Genomic DNA, 21,561 nt, shown 5'->3' with positions numbered 1-21,561 from the left:
GTGAGTATCATCATAAAAGTAGCATGGAACATAAGAAATTATGGATACGTTTGAGACGTATCAAGCATCCCCAAGCTTAGTTCCTACTCGCCCTCGAGTAGGTAAACGATAACAAAAATAATTTCTGAAGTGACATGCTATCAATCTTGATCATACTATTGTAAAGCATATGATATGAATGCAGCGATTCGAAGCAATGATGAAGATAATGAGTAAACAAATAAATCATATAGCAAAGACTTTTCATGAATAATACTTTCAAGACAAGCATCAATAAGACTTGCATAAGAGTTACTCATAAAGCAATAATTTCAAAGTAAAGGCATTGAAGCAACACAAAGGAAGATATAAGTTTCAGCGGTTGCTTTCAACTTCAACTTGTATATCTCATGGATAATTGTCAACACAAAGTAATATAACAAGTGCAATAGGTAAACATGTAAGAATCAATGCACACAGTTGATACAAGTGTTTGCTTCTAAGATAGAAAGAATAGGTAAACTGACTCAACAATAAAGTAGAAGATAGGCCCTTCGCAGAGGGAAGCATTGATTACTATATTTGTGCTAGAGCTTTTCATTTTAAAAACAAGAAACAATTTTGTCAACGGTAGTAATAAAGCATATGTGTTATGTATAAGATATCCTATAAGTTGCAAGCCTCATGCATAGTATACCAATAGTGCTCGCACCTTGTCCTAATTAGCTTGGATTAACACGGATTATCATTGCATAGCATATGTTTCAACCAAGTGTCACAAAGAGGTACCTCTATGCCGCCTGTACAAAGGTCTAAGGAGAAAGCTCGCATTGGATTTCTCGCTTTTGATTATTCTCAACTTAGACATCCATACCGGGACAACATAGACAACAGATAATGGACTCCTCTTTAATGCATAAGCATTCAACAACAGTTAATATTCTCATAAGATATTGAGGATTAATTCTCCACACTGAAACTTCCACCATGAATCATGGCTTTAGTTAGCGGCCCAATGTTCTTCTCTAACAGTATGCATACTCAAACCATTTGATCATAAAAATCTCCCTTACTTCAGACAAGACGAACATGCATAGCAACTTACATGATATTCAACAAAGGTAAAAGAGTTGATGGCGTCCCCAGAAACATGGTTACCGCTCAACAAGCAACTTATTAAGAAATAAGACACATAAGTACATATTCTTCACTACAATAGTTTTTAAGGCTATTTTCCCATGAGCTATATATTGCAAAGACAAAGAATAGAAATTTTAAATGTAGCACTCAAGTAATTTACTTTGGAATGGCGGAGAAATACCATGTAGTAGGTAGGTATGGTGGACACAAATGGCATGGCTATTGGCTCAAGGATTTGGATGCACGAGAAGAATTCCTCTCAATACAAGGCTAGGCTAGCAAGGTTGTTTGAAGGAAACTCAAGTATAAAAGGTGCAGCAAAGCTCACATATGAACATATTGTAACTATTATAAGACTTTACATTGTCTCCTTGTTGTTCAAACACCTCAACCAGAAAATATCTAGACTCTAGAGATCAATCATGCAAACCAAATTTTAACAAGCTCTATGTAGTTCTTCACTAAAGGGTACAAGGTAAATGATGCAAGGGCTTAAACATGATCTATATGAGCACAACAATTCCCAAGTATCACATTATTCAAGACATTATACCATTTACCACATGCGGCATTTTCCGTTTCCAACCATATAACAGTGAATGAAGTAGTCCAACTTTCGCAATGAACATTAAAGATAAAGCTAAGAACATATTTGTTCATACGAAACAGCGGAGCGTGTCTCTCTCCCAAAAAAAGAATGCTGGGATCCGATTTTATTCAAACAAAACAAAAATAAAAACAAACAGATGCTCCAAGTAAAGCACATAAGATGTGACGGAATAAAAATATAGTTTCACTAGAGGAACCTGATAAGTTGTCGATGAAGAAGGGATGCCTTGGGCATCCCCAAGCTTAGACGCTTGAGTCTTCTTAAAATATGCAGGGATGAACAACGGGGGATCCCCAAGCTTTGACTTTTCACTCTTCTTGATCATATTGTATCATCCTCCTCTCTTGACCCTTGAAAACTTCCTCCACACCAAACTCGAAACAAACTCATTAGAGGGTCAGTGCAAAATTCATATATTCAGAGGTGACATAATCATTCTTAACACTTCTGGACATTGCACAAAGCTACTGAAAGTTAATGGAACAAATAAATCCATCAAACATAGCAAAACAGGCAATGCGAAATAAAAGGCAGAATCTGTCAAAACAGAACAGTCCGTAAAGAAGAATTTTAAAGAGGCACCAGACTTGCTCAGATGAAAATTCCCAAATTTAATGAAAGTTTCGTACATATCTGAGGATCACGCACGTAAATTGGCAGATTTTTTAAATTTTCTACAGAGACTACTGCTCAAATTTGTGACAAAGAAGAAATCGTTCCTCGCGCAGTAATCCAAATCTAGTATTGGCTTTACTATCAAAGACTTTACTTGGCACAACAATGCAATAAAATAAAGATAAGGAGAGGTTGCTACAGTAGTAACAACTTCCAAGACTCAAATATAAAATAAAGTGCAGAAGTAAAATAATGGGTTGTCTCCCATAAGCGCTTTTCTGTAACGCCTTTCAGCTAGGTGATACGTCTCCGACGTATCGATAATTTCTTATGTTCCATGCCACATTATTGATGATATCTACATGTTTTATACACATTATATGTCGTATTTATGCATTTTCCGGCACTAACCTATTAACGAGATGCCGAAGAGCCAGTTGTTGTTTTCTGCTGTTTTTGGTTTCAGAAATCCTAGTAAAGAAATATTCTCGGAATTGGAAGAAATCAACGCCAGGGTCCTATTTTTGCACGAAGCTTCCAGAAGTCCGAAGGGGAAAGGAAGTGGGGCCACGAGGCACCGACACCATAGGGCGGCGCGGCCTGGCCCTTGGCCGCGCCGGCCTGGTGTGTGGGGCCCTCGTGTGGCCCCCCGCGTTGCCCTTCCGCCTACTTAAAGCCTTCGTCGCGAAACCCCCAGTACCGAGAGCCACGATACGGAAAACCTTACTGAGACGCCGCCGCCGCCAATCCCATCTCGGGGGATTCTGAGATCACCTCCGGCACCCTCGCCGGAGAGGGGATTCATCTCCCGGAGGACTCTTCACCGCCATGGTCGCCTCCGGAGTGATGAGTGAGTAGTTCACCCCTGGACTATGGGTCCATAGCAGTAGCTAGATGGTTGTCTTCTCCTCATGTGTTTCATTGTCGGATCTTGTGAGCTGCCTAACATGATCAAGATCATATATCTGTAATTCTATTTGTTGTGTTTGTCGGGATCCGATGGATAGAGAATACTATGTTATGTTGATTATCAATCTATTACCTATGTGTTGTTTATGATCTTGCATGCTCTCCGTTATTAGTAGAGGCTCTGGCCAAGTTTTTGCTCTTAACTCCAAGAGGGAGTATTTATGCTCGATAGTGGGTTCATGCCTCCATTAAATCTGGGACGGTGATAGAAAGTTCTAAGGTTGTGGATGTGTTGTTGCCACTAGGGATAAAACATTGATGCTATGTCCGAGGATGTAGTTATTGATTACATTATGCACCATACTTAATGCAATTGTCTGTTGTTTTGCAACTTAATACTGGAAGGGGTTCGGATGATAACTCTGAAGGTGGACTTTTTAGGCATAGATGCATGTCTGGATAGCGGTCTATGTACTTTGTCGTAATGCCCAATTAAATCTCACAATATTCATCATATCATGTATGTGCATTGTTATGCCCTCTCTATTTGTCAATTGCCCGACTGTAATTTGTTCACCCAACATGCTATCTTATGGGAGAGACACCTCTAGTGAACTGTGGACCCCGGTCCATTCTTTTATACTGAAATACAAATCTGCTGCTATTGTTCTTTACTGTCCTTTGCAAACAATCATCATCCACACTATACTAATCCTTTGTTACAACAAGCCGGTGAGATTGACAACCTCGCTGTTTCGTTGGGGCAAAGTACTTTGGTTGTGTTGTGCAGGTTCCACGTTGGCGCCGGAATCTCTGGTGTTGCGCCGCACTACATCCCGCCGCCATCAACCTTCAACGTGCTTCTTGGCTCCTCCCTGGTTCGATAAACCTTGGTTTCTTTCCGAGAGAAAACTTGCTGCCGTGCGCATCATACCTTCCTCTTGGGGTTCCCAACGAACGTGTGAGTTACACGCCATCAAGCTCTTTTTCACGGCGCCGTTGCGCGGGAGATCAAGACACGCTGCAAGGGGAGTCTCCACAATCCAATCTCTTTACTTTGTTTTTGTCTTGCTTTATTTTATTTACTTATTTGTTTGCTGCATTATATCAAAACACAAAAAAATTAGTTGCTAACTTTACTTTATTTACTGTCTTGCACTCTATATCAAAAACACAAAAAAAAATTAGTTACTTGCATTTATTTTATCTAGTTTGCTTTATTTACTATTGCTAAAATGAGTAATCCTGAAGTTGAAGTTCGTTCGTTTAAGCAACAAGGGGGAGAATGTTTACGCTTGGTATAGAATTAGTGATGCTCATAGTAGGTGCACTAAGAAACACTCCACCACTATCCTACTCAGGAATTTTTATGTTGGTATCTCTAGCTGGAATAGATACGTTCTTGATTGTCTCGCGGGAGGTAACTTCCTAGGCGCTCCCGCTTTAGAAGCTAGTTGCATTATTGAGAGTTTATTTGGAACACCACCTGTTAATGAAACTAAAATTGAAACCTCTCTTGAGGATGTTATGAAGAAATTGGAAACCACAGAGAAAATTTTTCCGAGTGTTGAAACTAAATTGGAAATGTTACTTGATAAAACTGATGAACTTGATAAATCCTTAGGAGGAATTGATGAAAGAATTGGTGTCCTAGGAACTTGTGTTGTCCATGATATTCAAATCAATAGGATTGGTGAACTTGAAAAAGCTATGGGAACCTTGGGTTCAACCTTATCATCTATAAAGTTTAGAGAAAAAGCTTATGTGGGTAAGGAGCAAAAGTTTATGTATGTCTCTAAAGTGCCTAAACCAAAGAAATATTATTATAGGCCTAAAATTGACAAAGCCCTTAGTACCACTACAGATGGGGGAGCTTATGATATCAATGCTCCATCTCTTGATAACACTTGATACACACTTTCTGCGCCTAGCTGAAAGGCGTTAAAGAAAAGCGCTTATGGGAGACAACCCATGTTTTTACTACAGTATTTTTGTTTTATATTTGAGTCTTGGAAGTTGTTTACTACTGTAGCAACCTCTCCTTATCTTAGTTTTGTGCTTTGTTGTGCCAAGTAAAGTCTTTGATAGTAAAGTGAATACTAGATTTGGATTACTGCGCAGTTACAGATTTCTTTGCTTGTCACGAATTTCGACCTGCCTCTCTGTAGGTAGCTCAGAAAAATATGCCAATTTACGTGCGTGGTCCTCAGATATGTACGCAACTTTCATTCAATTTGGGCATTTTCATTTGAGCAAGTCTGGTGCCTCAATAAAATCCATCTTTACGGACTGTTCTGTTTTGACAGATTCTGCCTTTTATTTCGCATTGCCTCTTTTGCTATGTTGGATGAATTTCTTTGATCCATTAATGTCCAGTAGCTTTATGAAATGTCCAGAAGTGTTAAGAATGATTGTGTCACCTCTGAACATGTTAATTTTTATTGTCCACTAACCCTCTAATGAGTTGTTTCGAGTTTGGTGTGGAGGAAGTTTTCAAGGATCAAGAGAGGAGAATGATGCAATATGATCAAGGAGAGTGAAAGCTCTAAGCTTGGGGATGCCCCGGTGGTTCACCCCTGCATATTCTAAGAAGACTCAAGCGTCTAAGCTTGGGGATGCCCAAGGCATCCCCTTCTTCATCGACAACATTATCGGGTTCCTCCCCTGAAACTATATTTTTATTCCGTCACATCTTATGTACTTTGCTTGGAGCGTCGGTTTGTTTTTGTTTTTGTTTTGTTTGAATAAAATGGATCCTAGCATTCATTGTGTGGGAGAGAGACACGCTCCGCTATTGCATATGGACAAGTATGTCCTTAGGCTTTACTCATAGTATTCATGGCGAAGGTTGAATCTTCTTCGTTAAATTGTTATATGGTTGGAATCGGGAAATGCTACATGTAGTAATTCTAAAATGTCTTGAATAATTTGATACTTGGCAAATGTTGTGCTCATGTTTAAACTCTTGCATCATATACTTTGCACCCATTAATGAAGAAACACCTAGAGCTTGCTAATTTGGTTTGCATATTTGGTCTCTCTAAAGTCTAGATAATTTCTAGTATTGAGTTTTGAACAACAAGGAAGACGGTGTAGAGTCTTATAATGTTTACAATGTGTATTTTATGTGAGTTTTGCTGCACCGGTTCATCCTTGTGTTTGTTTCAAATAACCTTGCTAGCCTAACCTTGTATCGAGAGGGAATACTTCTCATGCATCCAAAATCCTTGAGCCAACCACTATGCCATTTGTGTCCATCATACCTACCTACTACATGGTATTTCTCCGCCATTCCAAAGTAAATTGCTTGAGTGCTACCTTTAAAATTTCCATTCTTCACCTTTACAATATATAGCTCATGGGACAAATAGCTTAAAAACTATTGTGGTATTGAATATGTACTTATGCACTTTATCTCTTATTAAGTTGCTTGTTGTGCGATAACCATGTTTCTGGGGACGCCATCAACTATTCCTTGTTGAATATCATGTGAGTTGCTACGCATGTCCGTCTTGTCTGAAGTAGAGAGATCTACCACCTTAATGGTTCGAGCATGCATATTGTTAAAGAAGAACATTGGGCCGCTAACTAAAGCCATGAATCATGGTGGAAGTTTCAGTTTTGGACATATATCCTCAATCTCATAGGAGTCCATTATCTGTTGTCCATGTTGTCCCGGTATGGATGTCTAAGTTGAGAATAATCAAAAGCGAGAAATCCAAAATGCGAGCTTTCTCCTTAGACCTTTGTACAGGCGGCATGGAGGTACCCCATTGTGACACTTGGTTAAAACATGTGTATTGCGATGATCCGGTAGTCCAAGCTAATTAGGACAAGGTGCGGGCACTATTAGTATACTATGCATGAGGCTTGCAACTTGTAAGATATAATTTACATGATACATGTGCTTTATTACTACCGTTGACAAAATTGTTTCTTGTTTTCAAAATAAAAGCTCTAGCACAAATATAGCAATCGATGCTTTCCTCTTTGAAGGACCTTTATTTTACTTTTTATGTTGAGTCAGTTCACCTATCTCTCTCCACCTCAAGAATCAAACACTTGTGTGAACTGTGCATTGATTCCTACATACTTGCATATTGCACTTGTTATATTACTCTATGTTGACAATTATCCATGAGATACACATGTTATAAGTTGAAAGCAACCGCTGAAACTTAATCTTCCTTTGTGTTGCTTCAATACCTTTACTTTGATTTATTGCTTTATGAGTTAACTCTTATGCAAGACTTATTGATGCTTGTCTTTAAGTACTATTCATGAAAAGTCTTTGCTTTATGGTTCATTTGTTTACTCATGTCATTACCATTGTTTTGATCGCTGCATTCATTGCATATGCTTACAATAGTATGATCAAGGTTATGATGGCATGTCACTCCAGAAATTATCTATGTTATCGTTTACCTGCTCGGGACGAGCGAGAACTAAGCTTGGGGATGCTGATACGTCTCCGACGTATCGATAATTTCTTATGTTCCATGCCACATTATTGATGATATCTACATGTTTTATACACATTATATGTCGTATTTATGCATTTTCCGGCACTAACCTATTAACGAGATGCCGAAGAGCCGCTTCGTTGTTTTCTGCTGTTTTTGGTTTCAGAAATCCTAGTAAAGAAATATTCTAGGAATTGGACGAAATCAACGCCCAGGGTCCTATTTTTGCACGAAGATTCCAGAAGTACGAAGGGGAAAGGAAGTGGGGTCACGAGGCACCGACACCATAGGGCGGCGCGGCCTGGCCCTTGGCCGCGCCGGCCTGGTGTGTGGGGCCCTCGTGTGGCCCCCCGCGTTGCCCTTCCGCCTACTTAAAGCCTTCGTCGCGAAACCCCCAGTACCGAGAGCCACGATACGGAAAACCTTACTGAGACGCCGCCGCCGCCAATCCCATCTCGGGGGATTCTGGAGATCACCTTCGGCACCCTGCCGGAGAGGGGATTCATCTCCCGGAGGACTCTTCACCGCCATGGTCGCCTCCGGAGTGATGAGTGAGTAGTTCACCCCTGGACTATGGGTCCATAGCAGTAGCTAGATGGTTTTCTTCTCCTCATGTGCTTCATTGTCGGATCTTGTGAGCTGCCTAACATGATCAAGATCATCTATCTGTAATTCTATATGTTGTGTTTGTCGGGATCCGATGGATAGAGAATACTATGTTATGTTGATTACCAATCTATTACCTATGTGTTGTTTATGATCTTGCATGCTCTTCGTTATTAGTAGAGGCTCTGGCCAAGTTTTTGCTCTTAACTCCAAGAGGGAGTATTTATGCTCGATAGTGGGTTCATGCCTCCATTAAATCTGGGACAGTGACAGAAAGTTCTAAGGTTGTGGATGTGCTGTTGCCACTAGGGATAAAACATTGATGCTATGTCCGAGGATGTAGTTATTGATTACATTACGCACCATACTTAATGCAATTGTCTTTTGTTTTGCAACTTAATACTGGAAGGGGTTCGGATGATAACCTGAAGGTGGACTTTTTAGGCATAGATGCATGCTGGATAGCGGTCTATGTACTTTTTCGTAATGCCCAATTAAATCTCACAATATTCATCATATCATGTATGTGCATTGTTATGCCCTCTCTATTTGTCAATTGCCCGACTGTAATTTGTTCACCCAACATGCTATCTTATGGGAGAGACACCTCTAGTGAACTGTGGACCCCGGTCCATTCTTTTATACTGAAATACAAATCTGCTGCTATTGTTCTTTACTGTTCTTTGCAAACAATCATCATCCACACTATACATCTAATCCTTTGTTACAGCAAGCCGGTCAGATTGACAACCTCGATGTTTCGTTGGGGCAAAGTACTTTGGTTGTGTTGTGCAGGTTCCACGTTGGCGCCGGAATCTCTGGTGTTGCGCCGCACTACATCCCGCCGCCATCAACCTTCAACGTGCTTCTTGGCTCCTCCTGGTTCGATAAACCTTGGTTTCTTTCTGAGGGAAAACTTGCTGCTGTGCGCATCATACCTTCCTCTTGGGGTTCCCAACGAACGTGTGAGTTACACGCCATCACTAGGCGCAGAAAGTGTGAATCAAGTATTGTCAAGAGATGAAGCATCAACATCATAATTTGTTCTAATAATAGAATCATAAGGTAACTTCATTATCTTTCTAGGGAAGTGTTCCATACCTTTCTTGAGAGGAAATTTATATTTAATATTACCCTCCTTCATATCAATGGTAGCACCAACAGTTCGAAGAAAAGGTCTTCCCAATATAATGGGACAAGATGCATTGCATTCAATATCCAAGACAGCAAAACCAACGGGGACAAGGTTATTGTTAACCATAATATGAACATTATCAATCCTCCCCGAAGGTTTCTTTATAGCATTATCAGCAAGATTAACATCCAAATAACAATTTTTCAATGGTGGCAAGTCAAGCATATCATAAATTTTCTTAGGCATAACATAAATACTTGCACCAAGATCACATAAAGCATTACAATCAAAATCATTGACCCTCATCTTAATGATGGGATCCCAACCATCTTCCAACTTCCTAGGAATAGAAGTTTCAAGTTTTAGTTTCTCTTCTCTAGCTTTTATGAGAGCATTTGTAATATGTTTTGTAAAGGCCAAATTTATAGCACTAGCATTGAGACTTTTAGCAAGTTTTTGTAAGAACTTTATAACTTCAGAGATGTGACAATCATCAAAGTCTAAACCATTATGACCTACAGCAATGGGATCATTATCCCCAATATTTTGAAAAATTTCAGCAGTTTTATCGGTTTCAAGCAGTTTAGCAGTTTCAGGCAATTTTGCACTCTTTGCACTAGGAGTAGAAACATTGCCAACACCAATTATTTTACCATTGATAGTAGGAGGTGTAGCAACATGTGAATCATTAACATTACTAGTGGTGGTAATAGTCCAAACTTTAGCTACATTATTCTCTTTGGCTAGTTTTCGTTTTCCTCTCTTTCCCACCTAGCATGCAATTCGGCCATCAATCTAATATTCTCATTAATTCGAACTTGGATGGCATTTTCTGTAGTAACAATTTTATTATCAATATCCTTATTAGGCATAACTTTCAATTTTAAAAGATCAACATCAGAGGCAAGACTATCAACCTTAGAAGCAAGAATATCAATTTTATCAAGCTTTTCCTCAACAGATTTGTTAAAAGCAGTTTGTGTACTAATAAATTCTTTAAGCATGGCTTCAAGACCAGGGAGTACACTCCTATTATTGTTGTAAGAATTCCCATAAAAATTACCATAACCATTACCATTAGCAGCAGGATATGGCCTATAGTTGTTACCGTAATTATTCCTATAAGCATTGTTGTTGAAATTATTATTTTTAATGAAATTCACATCAACATGTTCTTCTTGGGCAACCAATGAAGCTAAAAGAACATTATTAGGATCAACATTAGATCTACCATTCACAAGCATAGACATAATAGCATCAATCTTATCACTCAAGGAGGAGGTTTCTTCAACAGAATTTACCTTTTTACCTCGTGGAGCTCTTTCCGTGTGCCATTCAGAGTAATTTGTCATCATATCATCAAGAAGCTTTGTTGCCGCTCCCAAAGTGATGGACATAAAGGTACCTCCAGCAGCTGAATCCAATAGGTTCCGCGAAGAAAAATTCAATCCTGCATAAAAGGTTTGGATGATCATCCAAGTAGTCGATCCATGGGTTGGGCAATTCTTCACCAAAGATTTCATTCTCTCCCATGCTTGAGAAACATGTTCATTATCTAATTGCTTAAAATTCATTATGCTACTTCTCAAAGATATAATTTTAGCGGGAGGATAATATCTACCAATAAAAGCATCTTTACATTTAGTCCATGAATCAATACTATTTCTAGGCAGAGATAGCAACCAGTCTTTAGCTCTTCCTCTTAAAGAGAAAGGAAACAATTTTAATTTTATAATGTCACCATCTACATCCTTATACTTTTGCATTTCACATAGTTCAACAAAATTATTAAGATGGGCAGCAGCATCATCAGAACTAACACCAGAAAATTGCTCTCTCATAACAAGATTCGAGTAAAGCGGGTTTAATTTCAAAGAATTCTGCTGTAGTAGCGAGGTGGAGCAATAGGTGTGCATAAGAAATAATTATTATTTGTGCTAGTGAAGTCACACAACTTAGTATTCTCAACAGTACCCATTTTAGCAGTAGTAAATAAAGCAAACTAAATAAAGTAAATGCAAGTAACTAATTTTTTTGTGTTTTTGATATAGAGAACAAGACAGTAAATAAAGTAAAACTAGCAACTAATTTTTTTTTGTGTTTTTAATATAAGAAGCAAACAAAGCAGTAAATAAAATAAAGCAAGACAAAAACAAAGTAAAGAGATTGGATGTGGAAGACTCCCCTTGCAGCGTGTCTTGATCTCCCCGGCAACGGCGCCAGAAATTTAGCTTGATGACGCGTAAAGCACACGCCCGTTGGGAACCCCAAGTGGAAGGTGTGATGCGTACAGCAGCAAGTTTCCCTCAGTAAGAAACCAAGGTTTATCGAACCAGTAGGAGTCAAGAAGCACGTTGAAGGTTGATGGCGGCGGAGTGTAGTGCGGCGCAACACCGGGATTCCGGCGCCAACGTGGAACCCGCACAACACAATCAAAGTACTTTGCCCCAACGTAACGGTGAGGTTGTCAATCTCACCGGCTTGCTGTAAACAAAGGATTAAACGTATTGTGTGGAAGATGATGATTGGTTGCGAAGAACGAGTAAAGAACAATTGCAGTAGATTGTATTTCAGATGTAAAGAATAGGATCGGGGTCCACAGTTCACTAGTGGTGTCTCTCCCATAAGATAAACAGATGTTGGGTGAACAAATTACAGTTAGACAATTGACAAATAAAGAAGGCATAACAATGCACATACATATATCATGATGAGTACTATGAGATTTAATCAGGGCATTACGACAAAGTACACAGACCGCTATCCAAGCATGCATCTATGCCTAAAAAGTCCACCTTCGAAGTTATCATCCGAACCCCTTCCGGTATTAAGTTGTAAGCAACAGACAATTGCATTAAGTATGGTGCGTAATGTAATGAACACAAATATCCTTAGACAAAGCATCGATGTTTTATCCCTAGTGGCAATGGCACATCCACAACCTTAGAACTTTCTGTCACTGTCCCAGATTTAATGGAGGCATGAACCCATTATCGAGCATAAATACCCCCTCTTGGAGTCACAAGTATCAACTTGGCCGAGCCTCTACTAGCAACGGAGAGCATGCAAGAACATAAATAACATTTATGATAGATTGATAATCAACTTGACATAGTATTCAATATTCATCGGATCCCAACAAACACAACATGAAGGATTACAAATAGATGATCTTGATCATGATAGACATCTCACAAGATCTAACATGATAGCACAATGAGGAGAAGACAACCATCTAGCTACTGCTATGGACCCATAGTCCAGGGGTGGACTACTCACACATCGATCCGGAGGCGATCATGGCGATGAAGAGACCTCCGGAGATGATTCCCCTCTCCGGCAGGGGTGCCGGAGGCGATCTCCTGAATCCCCCGAGATGGGATTGGCGGCGGCGGCATCTCTGGAAGGTTTTCCGTATCGTGGCTCTCGGTACTGGGGGTTTCGCGACGAAGGCTTTAAGTAGGCGGAAGGGCAGGTTCGGGAGAGTCACGAGGGGCCCACACGCTAGGGCCGTGCGGCCAGCACCTGGGCCGCGCCGCCCTACTGTGGCGCCGCCTCGTGGCCCCACTTCGTTTCCTCTTCGGACTTCTGGAAGCTTCGTGGAAAAATAGGCCCCTGTGCGTTGATTTCGTCCAATTCCGAGAATATTTCCTTACTAGGATTTCTGAAACCAAAAACAGCAGAAAACAGCAACTGGCTCTTCGGCATCTCGTCAATAGGTTAGTGCCGGAAAATGCATAATAATGACATATATGTGTATAAAACATGTGAGAATCATCATAAAAGTATCATGGAACATAAGAAATTATAGATACGTTTGAGACGTATCATCTACTGTAAGTGGAGCTTCAAGAGAAAGGAGGGTGTGTCTCGTAATTAGCCTCCAAGGTTTAAGGCAATGTTAGCAGCAAAAGGTGTCAACCACATTCTAGGTAATGATTACAATTATGCATTCTCTCCTGTTGTGAAGGATAGTTCCATTCGTGTACTCTTTGGTATTATGGCTATGCATGATCTTGAGCTTGAGTAGTTAGATGAAGTGCTTTTCTGCATGGAGAAATTGAAGAGGAAATATACATTGACCAACATGAAGATTTTGTTGTACTTGGTAAGGAGGATCTTGTATTCAAGTTAAAGTGGTCCCTTTATGGTCTGAAATAGTCCCTAATATAATGGTATAAAAGGTTCGATTCATTTATGGTTGCACATAATTTTAAGAGATCTCAGTATAATAGTTGTGCTTTTACATCAAATTTGTACATATATCCCCTATATACTTGCCATTATGTATTGATGATATGATGATTGTTTCTAAGAGCAAGAAATAGATCACTACTTTGAAAGCATAATTAAGTTGTGAGTTTGAGATAAATGATCGTGGTGCTACTAAGAAAATACTAGGTATGTAAATTACAAATGACAAAATCTAGTTTGTTATTTCTTACTCAGCAAAATTACATTAAGAAAGTTCTTCTTCGCTTTAATATGCATGATGCAAAGTATGTTAGTACTACTATTGCTCCACACTTCAAGTTTTCAACATTCAATTTCCTAGTACCAATGAAGATATTGAGTAAATGCCACGAGTTCCATATTCTTGTTTTCTTGGTTCCTGGATGTAAGCAATGGTTTGTTCTCATCGTGATTTTTCATATGCTATGAGTTTGGTTAGTCGATACATGGCCAATATTAGTAAATAAGATTGGAATTTTTTTGAGTGTATTTCAGGTACCTTTGTGGCACATCTAAAGCTTGCTTGAAGTTTGGCAAGATCGTTGAGGGACTCGCTGGGTATTTGGATTCAGATTTTGCTGCCAATTTGGATAAGAGAAGGTCCCTCATAGGTTATGTGTTCACTGTTGGTGGATGTGATGTGAGCTGGAAGGCAAGATTACAACATGTTGTTGCCAAATCTACAACTAAAACATAATATATGGCTATTTGTGAAGCTTTGAAATAGTCTATTTGGTTGAATGGTATGTATGCTGAGCTTTGTAGAGATGATTCTTGCATTAAATTATTTTGTGACAGTCAAAGTGCCATATACCTTACTAAAGCTCAAATGTTTAAGGACATGAAAATGCACATTGATGTCAAATACCATTATGTTCGCGACATTGCGCACATGGTAAACTGAAGGTTTGCAAGATAAGTACTCATGATAATCATGTTGATACGATGGTAGGGACAATTTGTATAACTGTTTATCCCTAGTGGATGTTTGGAGCTGAAAGTGTTTTCTTTGTTGTTTAGGAGATTGTTTCTGCTCTAGCTACTAGATGGAATTTTTCTCAAGGTGGAATTTCTTATGTTGTGATCCAAAATCATATAAAATGGAGGCTAACTTCTGACGAGCGGAGCAAGTCTCATCGCTGGCGGGTACGGATCGTCATCGCCTCCTATTTATACCTCTTGTAAGCATCCTAATAAGGTTGATCGCTTCATAAGATGACCCACGGCGATTGTAAATACTTCCCATACATATAGTGAAGTTTCGCTGGTTGGCGCCCCTGGGTTTTTTCCTCTCTGTGCTAGAGAGGTTTTTTCTAGGTTGAAATCTTGTGTCCCCTACATGTATTCTTGTTCTTTCTTTGTTATTTGCTCATCACATCTATAACACCTGCTCTCTTAGATCTTATTTAACTTCATGGTAGAATCGATGGCATCGATTATCTCCCATGCAAATATGACAGATCACGTTCGAGGGGTGGTACCCCTCCTCATTTCTAGGGGAGTGACCCATCTGTAGTTCTCAGATGACACTATGATCCTCACTGAACCGACCAATGTGGGAATAGCTAACCACAAGCTTCTCATGTTCAGCTTTGAGAATTTGTAGGGTCAAAAGATCAACTTTCACAAGAGCGAGGTTATAGTAGTTGGCGCTACTCAACCTGAGCAAATCTATATGGCCAACTTGCTTTACTGAAAACTTGGGAACTTCCCCATCACATACATGGGGCTCCCGGTGAGTGACCGGACACTCCTAGTATCAGATTGGGATTTTCTAACCGGTAAGATGAGCCATAGGGTTGACCCTTGGCAAGGGCACTTCGTGGCTTCAACAGGGAAGTTGGAAGTCACCAACTCTTGCCTCTCTAGCCTTCCGGCGTTCACCATGCGATTTTCCATAAGGTCGGGTCTCACTTCTTTTGGGAAATAATGAGACAAATAAGGAAGTACCATATGGTCGATTGGGCAACTGTCTATAAACTGTTGGAGTTTGGGGTAGGGGATCCTAAATGCGCTAACTCATGAACATTGCCCTGATGCTCAAGTGAATTTAGAACCTGTATCAGAATGATGAGGATTTTTGGGTGGACCTACTTAAAGCCAAATAATTGGGCAATAACTACCTATTTTCGTTAGCTATTCCCCAAAAGGGCTCACAGTTTTGGAACTCGATTTAGAGGATTAAATGGTATTTCAAGGTGGGGAAATGTGAAACACACCTAATTTTGTCTAGACTGGTGGTTGGGACCGGCCCCTCTTCGGGAGAGGTTCCTTAATCTCTTTAGCTGATGCACCTTTCCTTTCATCACGATGAGAGAGGCGCCGAATGTTGAGTGGTGGGGACTCCTACTCTAGAGACCTTTTGGCCTTCGGGAAGTTGTTGCGTTGGACAACCTACTAAGGGAGATCCACCAGGTTCACACGTCTAATGATGAGGATGTGATTCCTTGGAGTCTAGAAGCCTCGAGGGGCTACTCGACTCGATCTATGTACATCCGACTCTCGCAAGGGGCAGCAACCATTCATTTCAAGGAGGTGTGGCGCACTAGAGTTCCGCCTAAGAATAAAATCTTCTTGTGGCAACTCATCCGAGTCAAGCTTATGTTTTTGGAGCGAGTGGCCAAGCACATGGGCCCCTTAAATGGGAACTTGGGTACTATGCGCTATGTGGAGAGAAGGAAGAATGCAATCATATCTTCTTCAACTTCCCTCTAGCGAAATTTATGTGGGAAGGAGTCCGACGACTCCTACAATGTGTGTGGAACCTAGCAGGGGTTGGCGAGTTTCAAGGTCTATTTGGGACGTACCGTAGACTAGTTTGGTTTACTTTCGCAGCTCAATGTTGGACCCTTGAGAACATTGGAAAAAAAACATACGATTGAAGGTTCCCTAATTGGCATACTCCATGAAGATATGTACAAAATGGTTATCGATATGTAGGAATGAAGGACGCTGGTCAGGTCAAGGGATAGATCTCTCCTGAACGCTGCGATGGAGGAGATAATGCCTATGCACTCCGTGCTACCAACTTGAGGATTGTTGGGTGCCTATCCCCATGTCGAGCGTTATGCTATGCATGTTGCAAGATGTCGTTTATGTGGAGTGTGTGTTTGGGGTCCGAGTAGGCACGATACTATCGGTGATGGCGTAAACTGATGCGTACTATACTATGCCGTGTAACTTTATTAGTCTAAAGTAAAGCCTCTGAATTTAAGTACCTAATGTACATTTTGCTGATATAATTGCTGGTCACAGCAAGATCTTGAAAATCCTGGGCGACTATGCTACTAGAACAATCTTCATTTTCTAGAAGAGCATGTGAAATATACTTTTGTGAATTAAAGACACAAGCGTTGCCTTATACATTAAGTAAGAAAAAATGTGCCAAGTTAATTAGCGAAAACTGGCTAAAACCATACAACGAGGCGAAAACCTAACCCCACAGGGCCACGCACATTCTAGATCTAAAAACAACGTAACCACGACAACTCCGTCGACGACGAGGCAAATGCAACCAAAGGTACCTACCACGACAAACCGTACTAGCATACTCATACATGTAGTACACTGTAATCGTGGACTCCATTATGTTCTTCTTCATTTTTTTTGATTCTTCAGACGACCATGTTGTAAGTACATTGATGCGCTTTTGTTTTGACGCGCATAACCCCATCCCTAATGAAGTGTCACTTGTCGCTTACCAATAACAAATGCTTAGCAGCTACTCCAGCTTGCACCATAACACGACGCTCTAGTTAAATGCTCTCCCTGGCTCCTGCCATGGTATATTGACTTGTTACACATGTGAGCAATTACCGCGGCATTCAAGCGTCCTGATGCACTGATGCTGATAGTACAGCATCTACTTGTAGACTCTAAGCTCGCCGTAGAGCATTGATGGATTGGCAATGCAATCCCCAGGTGAAGATTTTGCCTCCCAGCCTCAACTCAACTTGACGAGGGTTCGTTGGAGCGTGGTGCAGGCCTTCAAGGCAGAGTCAGATCGATCACTGCAGTTCTTCAGAGGATCAATCTTCTCTTTCATTTGGTTCTGATAACAAAAGATCAACCCTGTGTCATACAGTATGATTTACCACTGCACTTAACTACACCTAGAAGAGTGATTAACAACCACAGTGCTCCCGAACTATTGCCCTATTGCACAGCTCATTATTGTAAAAATGCTCCCCGAACTTGACAGGCAAAGCATAAACCCCACCTGGAGCAAGAATGAACCATGATGGCTTCTCTCCATTCTCCTCTCATGGTGTTCCCACACTGCTGACACGTGGGCCTCCCACGGCAGATACGCTCTGTGGTCCGTGTTACATAAGCAACTCTGAGATTTTTTTTTTTTTTTTTTTTTTTTTTTTTTTTGCGAATCAGCAACTCTGAGAATAGGGGAGCAGAATACGGCCTGAACCAGAACCGCAGGGAAATACTCTGGACATCAACACCACTAGTGATAATATGGAATGTCACAGCTGAAAAACCAATGATGATTTTTTTACAAAACCACAGCAGTTGAGTACTAAGTGCAAGAACAATAATGTAGCCGGTAGCCGGCTATAACAATTTACCACATCATCTATAGTCAACTTATAGCTAGCATGTACAACAGTGGCGAAGGACCAAAAAAATCTGAGGTAGAGCGAACTTTTAAGAATGTAAATGCTAAAATAGTCCTAAAACAATAATTGTTCAAACAAAATCACTAAATGCAATAAAATAAAAACATATTTTAATATAAATAGAACCTAAAAAATATACCAATAATGCCTACTCAATGGTTAAGCTTTACCTCTTTTTAAAAAATCTAATGTAATTCAAACACTTAAGGCGTTTGATTATCTCTCATTTGATGCATAACTCGGTCTTGATTATCTTTGTTGCAGAAAATTCCTTTCAATTGTTATTGCCGTCATGTGTAAAACCAATGTCATCTTAATGGAGTGATAATGCGGTCGAAGAAAATATGTCATGCCTTTTAAATATCTAGAAATCTCGAAAGTCTCCAATTTTGCGAGTATAAATAATGAATAACTAGAACATATCTTGTATATACTAAGGTCCAATCAATAATAAATCTCGGTTATCAAGCAATGTTATTCATATTGAACATAGAATATGAGTCTATGTTTGGAGATAATAGTTTATGTTTTTTATTTGCAGTCGATTTTGCGCAGTGTTCACTGAAACAAGCATAACTTTCTCATATGGAGTCTGTTTTCGACGTATGACCACTCAAATTTTTCTGGAAAAACACGGGCATCTAAATGTATTCATCAAAAATCAAGGTAGGGCGGCTGCCCTACCTTGCCCTACTGGAAGCTTCGCCCCTGATGTACAATAGTAAGCTATAAAGTGTAGTACTTTTACATTACATGGCCATCTTTTAGTCTCACATAGTGCCTAGGAGCACGTGCTAGAGCTGACTATTAGATAAGAGCCCACTTCCATTCTCTCTCCTAATCTCTCTCCTCCAACTAAGCAAACTTATAATATTTTATCTCTTACAGCTATGTACCTTATTGTACTTGCTCTAATGCCAGTAGTGCGTATTAATTGGGATTAGCTGGTGCTTACGACAAAACCTTGTGAGTTCGCTTCTTTACTCCGACTGGTAGCCTGGCTACATCTCTGAATGACCTTATTAGAGCAATTCCAATAGTATAGCCAACTGTTGGCTATAACAAGATGTCATATCATTTGTAGTCATTATATAGCTAACATGTACAATAGTTGACTACATGAATGTAATACTTTGCTAATATATGGCCCACCTTTTAATCTCACAAGGTGCCTACGAGCACGTGCAAGAGCTGGCTAGTATTGCACAATAGCCCACCTCTATTGTCTCTCCTCCAACTCATTTAAAATATATTATTTAATGTTTTATAGTCAGCTGACTAGACTCTATTATACTTGCTCTTAGTACGTACTATATGTATAACATGATTAAAGGTTCCAATATTCCACAGCTTATAGAAAAGATCGAGCTATTGAAATGAGGCACCTGAATTATTGTTTTTTCCTTTTTGTTTGGTTACGTTTGTCGGGTTTGCCTGACTTTTAATAATAGAAGGCTACGTGCGGGTTATCCTCCTTTTTTAAAAAATAAGGTCTACTTTTCTAAGCAAAAGGCTGTGTGCCTATTAGGATATTAGTAGTAGGAAAATATTGCATTTGGATGTATCCAAACTTAAGAAATGGGGATTACTTGATAGACTATGATTATTTTGAAAAATAGATAGACATTGTTCACACATCTCACAAACCTAATCACTTGATTTAGTCACGCAATCACTCTTTACTTTATCAGCTGAAAAGGTGAAATCATTTGACAAGACATGCACTAGTACAATAGTATATTACAGGATACTAATACTATTACTTGCATGATAGTGTACTAGGAGTAAAATGTTCCTTGATGTTAAGACAATGTGCATGCACATGCACGCACTCGTGCGCATGCATGCTCCCACGATCCTAATGGCATTGTTTATCTGCACACCTCTTTGTCGTAACCTCGAAGAAGTTGAATCTAAGTGTGGTTTGAGTATTCTCAATACAGATTCCCTGACCTGAAAGACCTGAAGTGGGTTCGCACATGCAGTCGTAGAGCAGCACCAGTGAGCAAAGTGACAGTACCTTACTCAGTTACTCCAGTCAGTCAGCAGTTCGATAAAATTGTCCGCCACTCCGCTGATATAAAACCCTGCTCAGATCCGCCAGTTAACGCAAAAATGGATGCAACGAACGTGCACCACCTATAGAACAATACTCCGAATACATCCAATCCCTTACCCAAGGGTTGAACTTTTACAATAGGAAAAGACTTGATCAAGCTTATTCAAATGAAAATAACTGCATCTTCGTATAATTATCTTGGTGCTGATTAACCTTGCAGTACGGATTGAGTAAACTGTACCAAATCACAAACAGAATTATCACTGACCCATAAGGATATGAAGCAAATAGGGAGAACCATCCTGGAAACATTCAGGATCAGGTTCAGAGTCTAGAAAAGGTTTAGGGTGTGAAGAACTAAAACCCGTTAGAAGGGTTACTACTTACTACCATTCCCAAACTCTTTCAAAATGTAAGCTCAGTTTCTTTTTAATAGAAAATCCCTTTATGTGAAGGACTCCAAGATTCTGGTATTATAAGTTTCAGTAAACACTACGAAAGTGCTAATTTCACAAAAGACTGAGCTTGCAGACTTCCGCATGTACAACAGCTAGTAACGACTAAACGGACTCGTGCTTCTCGAACACTCATTTACATGATTCTGCCCATCTGGACCTAGAAGCATCCCTTTTAGTTTCATATACTGGTTGGGTCCTACTAAAATTGCTCCACTAAACTGCATCCAATTCTATCCAGTTGGGCTATTGCTCCGGTGTCCCCCCTCTAAACTTTGTTCGGCTAGGATCGTGGGTTGACTTAACGTATGTGTTTGGTTTGTGGGCAAATATGTACAGGATGGGACGGGATAAAATATGTTTAATTAACGATTAATAGAAAAGAATAAATATGCCATTAACACACTGGTTAATATGTAATTAACGGGTCCTTTTCCCTTCGTGGCGGAGGCCGGACCTAGCGGGCGGCGGCCTACCCGTGCCTAGCAAGGTCACTGCCCGCACGTATTTAGCGAGGCTGTTTCTGTCGACTGGGTGTGGTGCAGACGTAGCAAGCTCGCTGCTCGCCATGCCATGGAGGCTGCCGCCGCCGAGTTAGGGAGCCACGTTGAAATCAGGCCCGCCGCTCACCACGCCCTGGAGGCCGTCGATGCCGAGCTGGGGAGCCACGCGGAAAAGCAAGCCCACCGCTCGCCGCGACATGGTGGCCGCCGCCGAGCTGGGGAG

Source organism: Lolium rigidum, chromosome 2, assembly GCF_022539505.1.
Source record: "Lolium rigidum isolate FL_2022 chromosome 2, APGP_CSIRO_Lrig_0.1, whole genome shotgun sequence".
NCBI classification, from domain to species: domain Eukaryota; kingdom Viridiplantae; phylum Streptophyta; class Magnoliopsida; order Poales; family Poaceae; genus Lolium; species Lolium rigidum.
Note: the sequence above shows the minus strand (reverse complement) of the source record.